At 36.9% G+C, this 18414-nt stretch overlaps 1 protein-coding gene and 1 long non-coding RNA gene across 9 annotated transcripts in view; one reads left to right on the forward strand and one right to left on the reverse strand.

Moving 5' to 3' along the window:
- Positions 1 to 18414, reverse strand: part of KIAA0825 (uncharacterized protein KIAA0825 homolog) — a 389144-nt gene that overhangs the window by 369416 nt on the left and 1314 nt on the right. For 7 of the 8 annotated variants that reach the window (XM_019836968.3, XM_019836952.3, XM_045040117.1 and 4 more), the window contains exon 2: positions 285 to 427. The exons of the other annotated variant lie outside the window; for it this stretch is intronic. The gene's annotated coding sequence lies outside the window, so the exon portion shown is untranslated. The remainder of the gene's footprint in view (positions 1 to 284; positions 428 to 18414) is intronic. 8 annotated transcript variants of the gene reach the window in all.
- Positions 15533 to 17455, forward strand: LOC123380828. The gene is made up of 2 exons (XR_006587094.1): positions 15533 to 16245; positions 16802 to 17455. It is a non-coding gene; the product is annotated as an uncharacterized LOC123380828 (long non-coding RNA).

The following is an 18414-nucleotide window of genomic DNA, read 5'->3' on the forward strand; positions in this document are numbered from 1 at the left end:
GGGTAGAAGGCAGCATTTCAAAGCAAGTTACATAAAAAAGAGCTGCTGGCAGTCCCGCTGCACTGTGGTGCAGAAGACTTAGTTTAAAATTGAATTGTGCTTCCCCTGACATCGGAGATCAGGTACATCATAAGGCTGACAGCTGGCTGGCACACGAACTTCCTAAAGGAAAATGCTAACTGTATTTCTCTTCGAGGCCAAAGGAATAGAATTACAGAAGCCTTCAAGGAGACAGAGCAAGCAGAGAACAAATTATTCAAAATATGAAGAAAAACTTTTCTTACCTAATTTTGTTTCAGAAGACTCGAAGAATGAGCTGGTCTTCTAATGCTAAATAAGGGGAAATTATTTCCTTCCAAGTTGTCAGTGGAAGAGCTGCCTTTTCTTTATTATCTTCATTTTCCCCCCCAACATATACAAAATACACCTATAAAATAATTAGATAAAACTTTATCACCGTCACAATGGAGGGGGTATGGTCACATTACTTGTTTATGATGGTAGTGACAGTACTATCATGAAGTTCTGACATACAGGCATGAGTCAAGAGACTGGAATTACATCAAGACATGCTAAAGTTGGGGTACCTAAGAAAACTTATTAACTAGACGATCCATAGACTACGGACACATGAATAAGATACGCATCTAGAAAAATCTACATGCAAAACATTCCTTTCATTGTCAGTGATTTTTCAAATGTTCCTAAATAAATGTAGATTTTACAGAGTAAAGGATGGATGTACCACACAGAAACAAAGCATTTCAATACAATTACTTTTATCCTGTTAATTACCAGTTTAGTTTCCAGAACAGTTTGTTAAAACCATTTTTTTTCTCACTCTTCTGGATGTTCTTGTTAAAATAGATTCTAATTCAGTTGATTGGGGGTTGGGATTTGGGATTCTATATTTCTAAGAAGCTTCTAGATAATGCCACCAATGCTATGGAGCCATGGATCACGCTTTCACTAGTGGGGTTCCACCAGTCTATTTGTCTTTCCCTCCATTAAAGTATACTGTTGCTATTTTTGATGACTGGCCTTTTGTTTTTCCATATCATCTTATAATCTACTGTCAAGTATTCCCCCTTCCACACCAAAACAAACAGGAATTTGAGACTACACTGATTGAATTGGGCATCTGTTAAAACATCGAGTTTTGCAAGCCATCTGTATGGTATATCATTCCACTTACCAAGTTCTTATTGTCACACAATAGTGCTATACTTTCCCCATAGGAGTTTTGTATATCTCTTATTATGTTAGATGTATTCCTAGGGACTTCATATTTTCAGTGTTAGCGTAAACAGTATGTCTTTGCAAAAATCTCTTCACTTTTTTGTTTAAATATGTATTTGTATAATTTTTGAATATGGATGTTCTTATCCGGGGTATTTGCTAAATTAATGTTCTTATATTTTTTCTTTAATTTTGCATCATGCACAAATAATAAGTTTTACTTCTTTGCTCCAAAATCTATGCTTTTTATTTATGTTGCCTTTTTAAAAGAAGGAAAAAAGTTAAACAATAAATGTGCTATTTAGTAGAAAAGACTCTTTTGTTATCTTCAACCCATGAAACTGATCTCTTGGTTAGGCCTAGGTCGACTAGAAATCTGCTATAAAGGTTCCAAATGTTTGTTTTGACATTTATTGATTGTCCTCATACTTTTTGCCTTTCTCTGGTGTCTAATATTCAAGTGCTTAATTGTTACTAACATTCATTAAACCAAGCTGACGTCCAGTTGTTATTTCATCAAAAACAGACAAACATCCTCATAAATAACTTGGCCACTCTGGGAACTGAATTTGAACAAAAGGGGAAACAGGAATTATAAAGAGAGAAATGGTTCAGTTCCACCTATGAAGTAGGGTGAAGATGCCAAAGCTAGGACACCATTTTAGAGATACAACACATCATCTATACTCCATAGCTGAAATCACAAGATTTCTTGGAAAACCTATAAATAACTGAAATTGCCTTCTGGACGACAATGTCAGCCTGCTCCAGGGCAAATTGCCCTTCTTGATAGCTTTCAGCCAATCGGCTGACCAAAGGGGAAAAAAATTAAGATTTACTGCTTCACAAACTGTCAATGTTGTTATCATGGGTCACCTGAGGGAAGTTATGGAGAAAAGAGTAAAGATAGAGGAGGCAGTAATTAAAATGCAAAAGCCCTGTAATAAAAAAGACACAGCAAACTGTTTCTTTAAAAATACATTCATATACTGCTACAAACAAGAATTATAAAGATGTAGAGCACTGTACAAAATGCTTAAATGGCGAAGTGAAAGCAGGACCCAAGACAGCATGTACACGTTACACTGCAACTGTTTAAAATACGTGGATAGGAGTGCCTAGTTGGCTTCATTGGTGGCGATTCTTGATTTTGGGGTCATGAGTTTGAACCCATGTTGGGAGTAGATGTGACTTAAAAAATTTTTTTTAATTATGTGGACAAAATTTTTGATTAGGAAGACCAATCAGCATGCATTTTCCCCTTTTCCCTGACATCCCCTTAAAAGATAATAAAGGTCTGTGTTAGTGGTTGGGGGAGAGGATATAAACCATAACAATGAAGAGACTGAGAAAGCCATCACTATAAATTTATACAAAGTGACAGATAAAAGAGCATTCATGGAAGATGCAGAGAAGGAAAAGTCAAACCCTAGAGTGTGTGTAGAGAATGCTGCAATTAAGGGAATGGCTTGATATCCCTGACAGAAGTGTGGAGTAAGAAGTGAAGCTAAAATATGCCAAATCTCCCTCCCCTACCTTTTTGTACAAGCAACTATGTACTTTGTCTTTTTCTTGTTCCTGATTACATATCTGACTGTGAGTAAGAAAAAAAATAAGCACATGGGAGAAGTGTTGTGGTTGAAGAAATGCATTAACAGTCTAGAAAACTAGGAAAGGCAGTATGGGTATGGATACTTCTAAAGAAAAGTCAACCTCATTCAGGCCTTTAGCTGACTGCCAGCATTCTTAATTTTCTCATTTCTAATATGAATGCACAGCCAAGAACCACTGGGCATTTCAAGAAAATCTTTTTTTTTTTCCACCACATTTGGGACCACTATAAAACAAAACTTTACCCTCCAAAAAACAGATAAAACAATAGAACATATAAATTTTCCAGCATTGTAATAAAGAAGAAAAAAAACATATACATAATATAAGGCCGGAAGTAGGACTTCCAATCAGCAAATATTCTTCTAAAAAGAAACTAAAGAGCCAGACAAAACTGATAAGCACAGTCATTTCAGTGCTCTAGAAATTGACCAAAGGGATATAACAATTTGAGAAGCATTTATATTTGAAAGACTGCTAATCTTTAGGTAAGAACACTAAGACCCTGTTACATTCTGGTCTGGCCTCTTATCACCATCAACCACAACTCAGTCAGCAAAAAGGTTCTTCCAGGGTGAGGAAGATCATTAAGACTGGAAACATCTCTGTCGTCATCAAATAGGGCACCAAATAGAGCTTGAACTTGAGTGGTAGGTTATGCCCATGTCCAGCAGCATTTCAGTGGAAGTGATCATCTTGTAAGTGGGCAAGTAGGGAGAGTAAACAGCTGCTTTAGTCCAAGGTCATGGTCATAACTGGGATAGATACATTCTTACCTAAGGTTGAGAGGATGTGCAATCAAGACCAGAGAGGAACAAAGCTAGTCACATATTCTTGAGGCTGAATAATCACATGCACAGAGCAAATGTGAAAAAGCCCAGCAGAGAGTGAAAGCTATACCACACCTGAAAACAGTGTAAACTTCGAATACAGTCCTCTATCAATACAGAGATCCATGAGTAGATTACAGAAGACTTATTGATTTCATGTGTTTAAGCACGAGCACTGTCCAACAATCAGCTTAAAGTTTAAGATACACAGACACAGGATCAAGTCCTAGAAAGCCAAATGTAAAACTCAAAACAAGAACATTAAAAAAACAAAACAAATAAAAAACCCCAGATTTATCAGTGCCACACATCACAAGGGAGACAGACCGTCACTGTACTTAGTTTAGGCAAATTACTAAACAAAGAAACAATCAAATGAACAAAACCACAACTTTCAGGGGAAAAAAAACATATCAGAATCCAGAGTTGCCACAATAGATGATCTAAAATATCCAGTTTTCAATAAGAAATTATGAGGCATACAAAGAAATAGGGGAAACTATCTCAGTGTCCCTAGATTATATTAGATTTAAAAAAAGACTTCAAAGTAGCTATTACCAATATGTTCGATGAAACACAAGTGACCTTATTTAAAGAATTAAAGGAAAGACAACAATGAACAAAAAATAGATTCTCGACAAATAGAAAGAAATTAGAAAAAAACATCAAATAGAAATTTTGGAGCTGAAAAGTACAATCACTGTTGGGGGGTGGGGCTGGGTGGCTCAGTTGGTTAAGCATCTGACTCTAGATCTCCTTCAGGTAATGATCTCATGATTCAGGGGATTGAACATTTCATTGTGCTCTGTGTTGACAGGGTGGAGACTGCTTGAGATTCTTTTTCCCTTTCTCTCTGCCCTTCTCCCACTTACATGCACCATCTGTCTGTCTCTCAACATAAATATACTTCAAAAATAAAAGAAGCTTCAAATAAAAAAAACACATATTAAAACTACAGCAAAATGGAAAATGTAAACCCAACCATGTTAATAAGTACATTAAATGTGAATGGTCTAAACACCTCAATCAAAAGGCAGAAATTGTCAAAGTAGATAAAAAAGCAAGATCCTACCACATGTCATCTAAAGATACATATCTTACATCCTAAGACAAAAAACATAGTAAAAGGATGGAAAAAGATGCCATGCAAACAGTAACCACAATCAGCTGGAGTTACTACACTAATATTAAACAAAATAGGCTTTAAAAAGTAGTATTTGAGGGGCACCTGGTTGGCTCACTCGGTTAAGCATCCAATTTCATCTAGGTCATGATCTCACTGCTCATGAGTTCAAACATCATGTCAGGCTCTGTGCTGACAGCTCAGGATGCTTAGGACACTGTGTCTCCCCCTCTCCTTCTGCCCCTCCTCCACTCACATTCCGTCTCTCTCTCCTTCAAAAATAAATAAACATTAAAAAAAAATGGGGGGGGAGGGGCACCTAGGTGACTCAGTCAGTTAAGCGCCCGACTTCGGCTCAGGTCATGATCTCATGGTCCATGAGTTGGAGCCCCACGTCGGTCTCTGTGCTGACAGCTCAGTGCCTGAAGCCTGTTTTGGATTCTGTGTCTCTCGCTCTCTGCCACTCCCCCACTCATACTGTGAGTGTCTCTCTCTCTCTATCTAAAAAGTAAATAAACATAAAATTTTTTTTTAATTTTTTTTTAATGTTTAAAAAAATAGTTTTTGAGGGGCAGCTGGCTGGCTCAGTCAGTAGAACACATGACTCTTGATCTCAGGATCATGAGTCTGAGCCACATGTTGAAATTGGGGCCTACTTAAAAAAAATAAATAGACAATAAATAATATTTAAAAAAATAAAAATAAAAAGGAAATTTTAACGGTAACAAACAAAAGAAAAATAAATTTAAAAAAGAAAATAAATAATGTTTAACAAAAATGGGATATTTCAAAATGATAAAAGGGTCAGTACATCACAAAAAATAATGTTTATAAATGTATATGCACTAAAACAAAGCACCAAAATCAGTGGAGCAAAAAACGACAGAGCTGAAAAAAGATATAGATCATTTGACAAGTATACGTGGATATTTCAATACTTTCCTACAAAAAATTAATAGAACAGAAAAGCAGCAAGAGTATTAGAAAATATCGTTCACCTACTCAACCTAACTCATATATACTACCCCATTCAATGATGCCACAACACACAATTTTTCAAATGTCAAAACATATTTTCCAAATTAGACCATACACAAAGTCATAAGTCTCAACAAATTTTAAATAAATAAGATCATAAAAAGCATAACCTATGAATAGAACAGAATTAAATTAGAAATCAATAGTAGAAAAAAAATCTTGGAAAATCCTCAATATTTGGAAGTTAAAGAACATACTTTTAAGTTTATTTATTTTGAGAGAGAGAGAGAGAAAGAGACAGAGAGAGACAGAGTACGAGTGGGGAAGGGGCAGAGAGAGAGAGAGAGAGAGAGAGAGAATCCCAAGCAGGGCTCAGACCCGCAAAACGTGAAATCATGACCTGAGCCAAAACCAAGATTCGGACACTTAACAACTGAGCCACCCAGGTGCCCCAAGAACACATTTCTAAATATCAAAAAAGAAATCACAAAAGATTAAAAAAATTTTTTACTGGGGCGCCTGGGTGGCTCAGTCGGTTAAGAGTCCGACTTCAGCTCAGATCATGATCTCGCGGTCTGTGAGTTTGAGCCCCAGGTCGGGCTCTGGGCTGATGGCTCAGAGCCTGGAGCCTGCTTCAGATTCTGTGTCTCCCTCTCTCTCTGCCCCTCCCCTGTTCATGCTCTGTCTCTGTCTCAAAAATAACATAAAAAATAAATAAAGTCAGAGAATCTCAATCTATAAAAAAAAAAAAATACTGAATGATAGTGAAAATACAATATGTCACATTTTATGGGATACACAAAAAGCATTATAGAAAGGCAACACATAAGATTACAGCAGAAATAAATGAAACAGAAAAGCGAAAAGCAATAGAAAAAATAAAGCCAAAAATTGGTTCTTTGAAAAAATGAATAAAATTGTACACTGTTACCATGAGTCATCAAAAAGAAAAAAGACACAAATTATCAAAATAATGAATAAAAATGGTGTCACTATTGACTATGCAGAAATCAAAAGGATTATAAGACAACACAATTAACAACTTCATGCCAACAAAATAGACATGCAGATGAAAAAGACACATTCTTAGAAAGACATAAATGAGCACAACTGACTTAAGAAGTAAGGTGAAAACTGAATAGACCTAAAGCAAGTTAAAACATTAGTCATTCAAAATCTCCACATAAAGAAAAGCAAAGTCCCAAGGGCTTCAATGGTAAATTCTATGAAATAAAAAAATGAAATAATAGCAACATTTCACAAACTATTTCAGAAAATAAAGGAAAGAAATCTTTCTAATTCTATGTCTATTATACTGACAGCAAAGCCAAACAGATACAACACAAGAAAATAAAACTGCAGACTAAAAACCTATGTTAAAAAAGAAAGATATGGGGCACCTGAGTGTCTAAGTCAGTTAAGCGACTGACTTTGGCTCATGTAACAATCTCCCGGTTCACGGGTTTGAGCCCTGCATCAGGCTCTGTGCTAACAGTTCAGAGTCTGGAGCCTGCTTCAGATTCTGTATCTTCCTCTCTCTCTGCCCCTACCCCACTCATGGTCTCTCTCTCACTCTCTCACAAAAATAATAAATAAGCATTAAAAAAATAAAAAAGAAAGTTCTAAAATCAATACCCTAACTCTCAATCTTCAGAAAATAGAAAAAGAGCAAGCTAAACCCAAAGCAAGCAGAAGGAAAATAAGGATTAGATTTGAAGTAAATAAAAATAATAGAAAAACAACAGAGAAAATCAATCAAACTAATCTTGAGTCTTTTAAAAGGTGAACAAAGTTGACAAACCTTTAGGTAAACTGACCTCCCCCCCCCAGTCAAAAAGATAAAAGACTCAAATTATTAAAATTAGAAATGAAAGAAGGGATATTACTCACATTACAGAAATAAAGAGATTATAAGGGGATACAATAAACAAATGTGTATCATCAAATTATACAATCTAGGTGAAACAAACTCTGAGAAAGATACCAAGTATTGAAATGACTAAAAATTTTTTAAAAATATGCATAGACCTATAACAAATCAACAGATTGAAGTTAATATCAGAAATCTTACCACAAAGAGAAGCCCAGGGCCAGGTTGGCTTTATTGGTACCTTCTACCAAATATTTAAAGAGGAATTAACACCAAACCTTCACAAATTCTTCTAACAAATAGAAGCGGGGATACTTCCCAACTCATTCTCTGAGGTCAGTATTACCCTGATACCAAAACCAGACAAAAACATTACAAGAAAACTATAAACCAATATAAAGGCAAAGATACTCAACAAAACATAGCTAACTGAATCCAGCAACATATGAAAAGAATTATACACCATGACTAAGTAGGATTTATCACAAAAATGTAAGGTTGAATCACACACAAAAATGAATGTAACACACTTTATTAACAGAATATAGAACAAAAACTACATAATGCTTTAAATAGATGCAGAAACGAATGTGTGGAAATCCAATAAGCTTCCATGATGAAAAACACTCAACAAACTAGGAATTGAACCCAGAAGCTGACTTCATACTTAATGGTAAAAGGCTGAAAGCTTTGCCATTACAGTCAGGAACAAGACAAGAATATCCATTTTTTATTCTTCTAGTCAGCACTGTACTGGAAGTTCTAGTCAGGGCAATTAGGAAAGAAAAGTAAATAAAAGGCATCCAGATTTGAAAGGAAGAAGTAAAACTACCTTCACTTCTAGATGACAAGATCTTGTATGTAGAAAACTCTAAGGAAACAACCCCCATGATTGAAGCTAACGAATACATTCACAAAGTATGTAAGACATCAGACAAATAAACAAAAATCAAACTGTATTTCTATATGCTAGCAATTAACAACTTGAAAATGAAATTAGGAAAACAATTCCATTTACAATAGCATCAAGTAGAATAAAATACTACACTTAGGAAAAATTTAACAGAAGAGGTCCAAGACATTCATTGAAAACTAGAAAACCTCATTGTGAAAACTTGACTTAGCCCTAAGTAAATTAAAAGTTCGTATCTTATGGATTGAAAGATACAATATTGTGAAAGGGGCAGTAATTCCCAAATCAATCTACAAATTGAATGCGGTCTCTATCAAAATCTCAGCTGCTTATTTTGCAGAAATTAACAAACTGATCTTAAAATTCATATGGAAATACAAGGGACCCAGAATAGCAAAAACAATCTTGAAAAAGAAAAAGGAGAACTCACATTTCCCGTTTTTCTAAACTTAGGACAGAGCTACAGTAATAAAGACTGTGTGACACGCTATACTTAAGGACAGAGATATAATCAATGGAATAGAATTGATGGTCCAGTAGTAAATCCATACATGTCCAATTGATTTTTGATGAGAATTTCAAGAAAATTCAATAGGGAAAGATTAGTCTTTTCAAGAAATGCTGGTGAGACAACTGGATACCAACATGTAAAACTGTCAGATTTCTTCATCAGAAGACATACAAAAATTAACTCAAAATTGATGAAACACCTAACTATAAGCACAAAGTATGTTAATTAAAAAAAAAAAAGCCACAGGTATAAATCTCCTTGACCTTAGATTGGGCAATAGTTTCTTAAAGCAATAAAAGCAGAATTAACAAAATAAACAGGTAAATTGGTTTTCACAAAAATTAAAAACATTTGCACTTCAAAGAACACCATCAGTAAAGTGAAACAACAATCTACAGAATGAGAGAAAATATTTGTAAATCAAATACCTGATAAGGAAATAATATCCCACAACCTATAAAGAAATTATTATAGCGCAACAATAAAATGACAGGTAATTCCGTTTTAAAATGGCAAAGGACTTGATCAGATCTTTTCTCCAAGGAAGGCATACAAATGGCCATTAGGTACACGAAATGATGCTCAGCATCATTAGTTATTAGATAAATGCAAATTGAGACTACAAGAGGTACCACTTCACAATTCACTAGAATGGCTATGATCGAAAGACAATAGCAAGTACTGGGGAAGATGTGGAGAAACTGAAACCGTCATAAACTGCTACTGGGAACGTAAAGCACTATCCCTCACTTTGTCAGTGGGAATATTTCCTTAAAAGCACTTTGCATTTTGTAATTATTTTTATAATATCTTTCAGGAGACTGAAAGCACATGAAAACTGGTTTGAGGTCACTTTGCTTCACGTGAGTATGTTAGGGCACTTGTCATTCTGTACTACCTGCAATTACTGATTTGCTTACCTCTTTCAACCACTAAACTGAATTTTAATATTGGACTGTGCATTTTATTTTTATTTTATTTTTTTTAATTTTTTTTTCAACGTTTTATTTTTTATTTTTGGGACAGAGAGAGACAGAGCACGAACGGGGGAGGGGCAGAGAGAGAGGGAGACACAGAATCAGAAACAGGCTCCAGGCTCTGAGCCATCAGCCCAGAGCCCGACGCAGGGCTCGAACTCACGGACCGCAAGATCGTGACCTGGCTGAAGTCGGACGCTTAACCGACTGCGCCACCCAGGCGCCCCTGGACTGTGCATTTTAAAACAAAAATGTGTTTGTTTATTTATTTATTTGAGAGAGACAGACAGACGGCAGGGGGAGGGGCAGAGAGAGACGGAGAGAGAGAATCCCACACAGGCTCCAAGCTGTCAGCACAGAGCCCAATGCAGGGCGAAGTGGGGCTTGATCTCGTGAACCATGAGATCATGATCTGAGCCAAAATCCAGGATCAGACACTTAACTGACCGAGCCACCCAGGCACCCCTGGATTGGGCCTTCTTAATTTTTGCACCTCAGTACCTATTCAAGTGGCTGACACAGAAGAAGCACAAAGGAAAAGTTAAAGTGATATCAAAGTGTGGTACTCAGATCCTGGATGGAGCCCCAATATTCTTTCAGGGCATTCAAAATTTCAAAACTATTTTCATAATAAGACCTATGCCATTCACTAGATAGACATTTGTACTAATACTGCAAAAGCAATGATCCCCAGGCCCAAACTGCAGTCCTCAAACTGTATTAGTCGTATCAGTGGTCTATTGCTGCTGTACTACCCACAAATTTACTGTCCTAAAACCACAGAATTTTATCATCTGATAGTTCTCTAGGTTAGAAGTCTTGAAATGGGTCTCACCACCCCAAAAGGAAATGGGTCAGGAGAGCTGCATTCCTTTCTGGAGGATCTGAAGAGGATGCATTATTTCCTTGCATTTTCTAACTTTTAGAAGCTGCTTTCATTCCGTGGCTCATGGCCCACTTCCCTCCTTTTCTATTTAGCTTTGTGGGTTGAGTCCTTTTCATACTGGATTACTCTGAATTCCTCTTCAGCCTCCTTCTTCCACTTTTGAGAACCATCATGATTATATTGGGCCCATTTGGATAATCCAGGATAATCTCACTATTATAAGGTAAACTGATTAGCAACTTTAATTCCTCTTTGCTATATAATCTCACATATTCACAGGTTCCAGGGATCAGGATGTAGGCATCTGGGGGCAGGGCAGGGGGGAGGGGTTGGTATATCCTGTTTTAACACCTTAGTCCTAGTTCTTCAACCACACAATTGGAATAACAAGTAAAGCCAGGTTTACTTGATAATGTCCTCAATGAGGCAGTAAAGATTAGTAATTTTATGAAGTCAACCTGTGAGTACACCACACATTTTTTTTCAAAATTAACCAAATTGAGCTCTCACTTCAAGGAAAACATTAGACAACATTTGTTGCCAATGATAAAATTACAGCTTTCAAAGCAAAAATAAGAATTTTGGAAAATCATATATTGTCAGAGGGAGAGGTTCCCAACATTTAAAAATTTTCCTGATGAGACTGCTGGTAATATTAACAAGTAGGATTTTTTGATCATGTATAATGAAAGGTATTAAGATTTGGAAGATCAGCATACCTCAATGAATCAGTGTTTTCCATATGGCCAATATTTTATGTAACAAAATCATACGTTTATAAAAGAGTCCTTCAAAGTGCAAGATAGACCAGTAACAGATTACATAAAGTTCATTGACAGGGTTTCAGATTTCACATTGCAATTAAACTTTAAGAAATCCTACTTACTAAGTTTGGGTATAGGATCAAAGAAAAATATTCACAATGATCTGAAAAGGCCATTTAAAAAAATCCTTTCTTTTCCAACCAGATGTCTGTATGAGGTTGGATTTTGTTCACTTCAATCCAAAACAACTTATCACAACAGACTGAATACAGAAGCAGATCTAAGAATTCAGCACTCTTCTTTAAGCCAGACATTAAAGACACTGCAAAAACATAAAATAATACCACTCTTCCATTAAAACTTTCTTTGGGAATATATAATCATCTTTTTAAAAAAATGCTCTATAAGTTAATGTGTAAGGCTTTATTATCGATTTAACTACTTTTTAAAAAATATTTAATTTTAATTTATAATATAATAAATATAAGTAGATAGAATTACATACATAAAAACTCTTTTTGAGTGTAATTTTTAATAGTGTAAATTACTCCTAAACCAAAAATTTGAGAATTGCCTAGTAAGATAAAGGAGAAAGCCCCAGAAAGATCATGATCAGATAAAGTCTATAAAAGGAATAAGCTGAGGCAGCCACACTGGGCTAGCAGGATAGAGAAGACAACATAAAAACAGGGCATGGAAGGAGGGCTCCATTTACAAAGAACCCCACCCCCAAAGTCTTTCCCGGTCAAATCTATGATTAGCAAGGACAGAGCTCGCCCTTCAGAAGCTAAATTAGCCCACAGGCATTTGTGAGGGCAGGTATTAATATATGCTAGAAAAGGAAAGAATGATGTTTTACAAAATTATAGAGGAATAAATTAACATGTGATTATCCACAAAACTTGCATTTAAAAATATTAGTGTGAAAAAAAATATCAGTGAGCTGGTCTAAAATAGCAAGAAACATGGATAAAAAATGTCATCATGCCAATGAAGCACAAAATAATATTCACTGCTATCAGTAAAAATTAAGACTTCATCAGTAAAATGCTTCTCAAAAAGAGCTCCTATCACTCCTCAATTTAAATTACATAAACTCCAGACTTAAACTGTTGGATTAGCTGTGTTCCCCAAAGGGAAAATGGAAAATTCAGGTCACATGGTACGGATGCTAGAAACAACTACAACTGTACAATGTCTCTGACACTCAATGAATGGCCTGAGTCAGAGAAGAGCCCTTTTCAGTAACCTTAGCAAACAAACAATGAAAGTGACAGAAAAGGACGGCCATAGTAACCAACTGGAAAATAGAGTAATTACGTCCCCTAAATAGGACAAACAAGTCTTTTCTTGGAAGCATGATTAAAAAAAAAAAAAAAAAAAAAAAGAGCCCTAAATTTAGATTCTTAAGACCTAACTTTTGGCTCAAGTCGCATTTCCTGAGTTACCTGGGCAACTTAAACTACCTCTTTAGTTTTCATTTCCTTATGTAAGATAATAAAGTTAGTCTAAATCTCTTGCTTTAAAATTCAACTGTAAAGCACAGTAACAAACACATCCTGTATCCAAATCCTAAAGTCACACACATCTAAAATAAAAATACACGCTAGTACTCACCAAACAGATGAGTTATAATCTGCCATTTGAAAAGCACTGAATTGATTGACATCCACAATTGTTTGTTAAAAACAAAAGTGAGGGGGTTGCCTACGAAACTGTAATATCATGATCTTTTTAACTACAGAAGTATGTTTGGGAGGAAGAAAAATGTACATTCACAAAAATGGATATGTGGGCTAATATTCAACTATGGATATTAACATTACTCCGGTTTTTGAGATTGTTGTATTTATTGGATACCTGAATTTAGAAAAATTTTTAAAGTTTATTTATTTTTGGGGGGGGGGGGCAAGGGAACGAAGTAGGGACAGAGAGGGAGAGACAGAATCCAAAGCAGGCTCTGCACTGTCAGCACAGAACCCAACACGGGGCTTGATCTCAAGAACTGTGAGACCCTGAGACAAAATCAAGAGTTAACCCAATGAGCTACGCAGGTGCCCCATGAATTGAGAAATTTGAACAGCATATTGTGTTTGACTACCTAATGTCAAAAAATCAGTTGCTTAGCTAATGTTTGCATTTTTCCAACTGCTATTTGGATCTTATGATTCCTCAACTGTTCACTGGCTAACAAAACTGTGTCATAAAATATAGGAAGTTGTTGATCTAAGAATATGTCCCTCAAATGTTAATAATATCAATGTTTGGCAGCAGGGATTGTACTTGTCTTAGAGGAGGTTAGGGCAGACAGTAAAAGTAAGAGTTGAGGGGCACCTGGGTGGCTCAGTCGGTTGAGCGTCAGACTCTTGATTTCAACTCAGGTCATGATACCAGGGTCGTGGGATTGAGTCCCTTGTTGGGCTCCAAACTCAGCATAGAGCCTGCTGAGGATGCTCTCTCTCTTTCTCCTTCTGTGCCTATCTCTCCACTTACTCTCTAAAAAAAAAAAACAAAACAAAAACAAAAACAAAAACAAAAAACCCAGCTCTTAAAAAAAAAAATCAAGAGTTTAAGTTTAAATACACTTGTAAATTATAGCATGTGACAACTACCAATTATTTTTACTAATAGCTAACATTATATTGAGCACTGGGTAACATGACATTCCTAACAGATGACTTTGGATCACATATTCCCCACTGTGCTGTTGAAGCTTTCTTAAAGCAGCACAGCAGTCTGACTTCCTTGCTCTTTCCCTTCCTCCCTCCCTCCCTCCTTCCAGCCTTTGCAGGTGGTCAGACCTGCACTGAGACCTGAAGGCACTTCCCTCCTACTCTTGCTGCCCCTTCTTTATCTTTCACAGGCCTCTTCCCCAATAAACCTCTAGGAAGTCTAAACCCCTCTTGGGATCTGCTTTTCCGGGAATTTGAGCCAACAAAGAAAGTGCATACAAGTCTTGCCACCATATTAAACTCTATGCATCATTATTAAATCTTCGCACAAAACTTATGAACACGTTATCACTATTTTCATTTTAAAAATAAGGAAACAAACACTAAGAACAGAAAAATATCTTTCCCAGAGTCTCACAACTAGTGACAGAGCTGGGATTTGAACTGTTTGCCTTCAGAGTTAGAGCCCAGACCTTATTTTAAAGCAATTACACTACATTAAACAGCAAAACTAGACAAATCCCTAACAACATTCTTTCTGACGCCTGTGTGCTTTCACACATTATCACACTTAATCCTAATAAATCTATAAAGTTGATATTAGCACTTGACAGATGAACAAATTGGGGCTCAAATAACTTAAGTAAATCCTTTCAAATCATGTGTAAGTTCATGAATTTGAGCTCATATGCAGGTCTTATCTGAATTCAGCTGCTTTACATTTTACTGTTTTGCCTAATTAATCAAAATAACTTTTTTTTAGTTTTAGCTAATTTTGCTGAGAATGTGATTCAGCAAAGAATCCACCAAATGATTTAAACAGCTATATGTTTCTTCTCTCTCTGTGAGTACACTGGTATTCATAAATATTATAGATACTCTATTAGCAACTTAAGCCTGAGCCACCTCTCTCCTTACTGACTTGTACCAAAGTTTACAGGAAAATTGCTGGGGCACTGTTTCAAAAACGTGTCTCCAATAACATGTCAGCAGTTGAGGATGGCAGGCAGTATTCTCTTCACACTTCCTGATACTTTTTAATATTTCTATGCTGATTTTTACCTTTATCTCTTGATTCCACTGCAGACTTTTGTGTGCACCACTCGAAAACTTCCCTTAACCAGAGTCACCTGAAGAGGTAAGTCAGGTGTCTGTAGAATCATCATGTCTAAGGATTAATCCCTGGTTGTTTCCCAGCCTCTAAAAGAACATAGCCTAGCAGTACTGTGCAGTACGTCAGTCAGAGCTGCGTGTTGGAAGTAAGTCAGCAATATATGCAAACATTGGAAGGTGGGTGAGGCAAGGTGCGGGGGTTTTTTGGTGTTGTTTTTGTTATTTTGTTTTTCTGTAGCAAAGGCCTGTGGAAAATCTTCCAAAAGTGGCAATCCTGGGGATCTGCGCGCAGGCAGATCAGGAAGAGGAGACCCAAGACTGACCCCATTGTGGAGGTCCTGGACCCACTCCTGGGAGGAAAGAGGCAAGGGTCCCCTACCCAGTGACTTCAAATGAGGAAACTGAGGCCTAGACACGGGCAGGTAGCTGCTCAGAGTCACAGACATCAGTAAGGGGCAGGAGCCACGGAGACCAGGAGTAGAAGACCTCACGGCTTCAGAGAATCCCCACCCCCAGCCAAACCTGAACCCCCAACAGCATCTCAGCTAGGTGCCAGTGCCCAGCCCCCACTCTGTCAGAACAAAGAGCTTATAAACCAATCCCCACACTACTGATGTGAATCCATGTCCTCTCAGGGAGAAGCCCCAGAAACGGAGTGCTAGATGGACCCTTAGAGTCCCCTCCCACCTCTGGCTGGGCCTGAGCCCTGAGTCTCAGCCATCCATTCACTAAGAAGGACAGGACTACTCCCTAACCAGGTGAGCAGATTGGGGGTAGGGGGTAATAGGCAGGTGCTGGATTGGGGCTGGAGTAGAATGGACAATTTTTCATTTATTTTTCGTTGATTGGTATAGTCTCTAATTGTTAATCTATAACACATGAGGGTGGGTTTAAATGATCTATAAAGTCCCTTCAGCTGTAAAATCCTCTGACTTTAGCTGACTCCCAAGTATTACTCTGAGTATTTGAGAAATGATCCTCAGAGAAATAAATTTCCCTTTGTGTATACACCTAGTTAGTAGATGAGCCAGGATTAAAATCCAAATAGAGGCAGTATAGCAAAGTGGGTAAGGTAGTGGCCTCTGAAGCGAGCAATGGTTCAAATCACAGCTCTGGCACCTGATGAGTATGGTAACCTAGGACCATTTGCAAGCTTATCTTTGCTTTAGTTTTCTCATCTGTAAAAGCAGGGTAATAATACTCTCTATATAGTTCTGTGAGGATAAAATAGAACACTGCATAGCAGAGTGTAAACTACAATAAATATTAGGTATTCTCTTATCTCCCATCTCACTGTCCCATTTTCTTCGCAAGGGACCACATTGCCTTTTAAGGATGAGTGTGGAGTGGACATTACATTTCAGCATCAAAGTGAGTTTCGATAAATAAGTATGTGGTAAGACCCTTTAAAAAAAAACGCATGTACAAATACTTCTCTGTGGATAAAGAACATTTTGAAAAGCAATCACTCCTTCAGTAAATGTTTACTGAGCCCCTACCCTATGCCAGACACTGTGCTAAATGCTGAATATGGGATAATGGACAAAAGATACAGTCTCAACCTTCATAGCAGTAACATTGGATTGAAAACAAACACCTGAGATCTACCTATGAACTACGCAAATACCTTTCACACAGTGAAGTTAATACAATGTAATAAAATGAACATTAGTATTTGAGACTAGCTGTACATATATACTTGTGTTTATAAAATAGGATATTCTTTATAACTAAGTTCTATGTTATTTATAATATTGGTCATTTCAATGACATTTTAGTAAATTCCCTGACAATTAGGCTACTTCTTCGCTACATAAAATAGAATACTGGAACGGGTATGTTTAATTAAGGATATTCTCTTAAAATGTGTGATAAGCACCATCTGTCTGAGGGTTACATGAATGAAATGTAACAATTTTGCTAATAACCAATAAATAGCAATTCCTTACAGGGCATTACAAAGTTCAATTTTATGAAGTTTGTGCTCATTCATTTTCTCTTTTTTTTTAAAAAAATTTTTTAATGTTTATTTTTTAGAGAGAGAGAGAGAGAGAGAGAGAGAGAGCACACGCGTGAGTGGGGGAGTAGAGAGAGAGGGGGACACAGAATCTGAAGCAGTCTCCAGGCTCTGAGCTGTCAGCACAGAGCCCCATGTGGGGCTCTAACTCACGAACAATGAGATCATGACCTGAGCCTAAGTCGGATGCTTAACTGGCTGAGCCACCCAGGCGCCCCTCATCTTCGTGTGTGTGGGGGGGAGGGGGGGAGAGGGAGATAGAGAGAGACAGAGAAAGAGAGGAAACACCTGTTTAAAAAGACAGCTGATATTCTGGAGTTAGAGTCATCTATACCCTCATGGTCTTTAGATTATTTACATTTGTTTGAGTTAGGAAGCTAAAAGAGGCCAAGAATCAACATAGAAAAGAAACCGGATTATTCATATGACAAAGTTACTTCATGGTGATACCTTAAATCCTTAACACATTCCTTAATCTTTAATACTTTAACGTAAGGAATCCGTTAACCCATTAACACATCCCTAAAATCTCTTTATACTCCGGTTTTGCTATCCCTCTGACTTCTGAATGTGACATACTGTCTATCCAATTTTACATGAGAATAAAAAGAATGATTCTGTTATAGTTATTTATGAGTATAAAGCACAGTAAAAAGAGCCCAAGTTTAGGTGTAACGTAAACTGTTCAAATCTCAATTGCGCCATTTGATTATATAATTTGTGGGGATGTTTTTCAGTCTCAGTCACAATGTTTTTGAGTCTCAGTAGAAAACGTTGGCAAACCAGGGATAATACGAGTTTTCTTGTAGAATGGTAGTAACTTCAAGGAATGTACCATGCCTGGCAAACGCTAGCTATTTGTGGTATTAGTCGTTGGCTGTATAAATTTCAAAGACAAGGGCAAGGTCTT

The sequence above is a fragment of the Felis catus genome, chromosome A1 (genome assembly GCF_018350175.1).
Source record: "Felis catus isolate Fca126 chromosome A1, F.catus_Fca126_mat1.0, whole genome shotgun sequence".
Lineage (NCBI taxonomy): Eukaryota > Metazoa > Chordata > Mammalia > Carnivora > Felidae > Felis > Felis catus.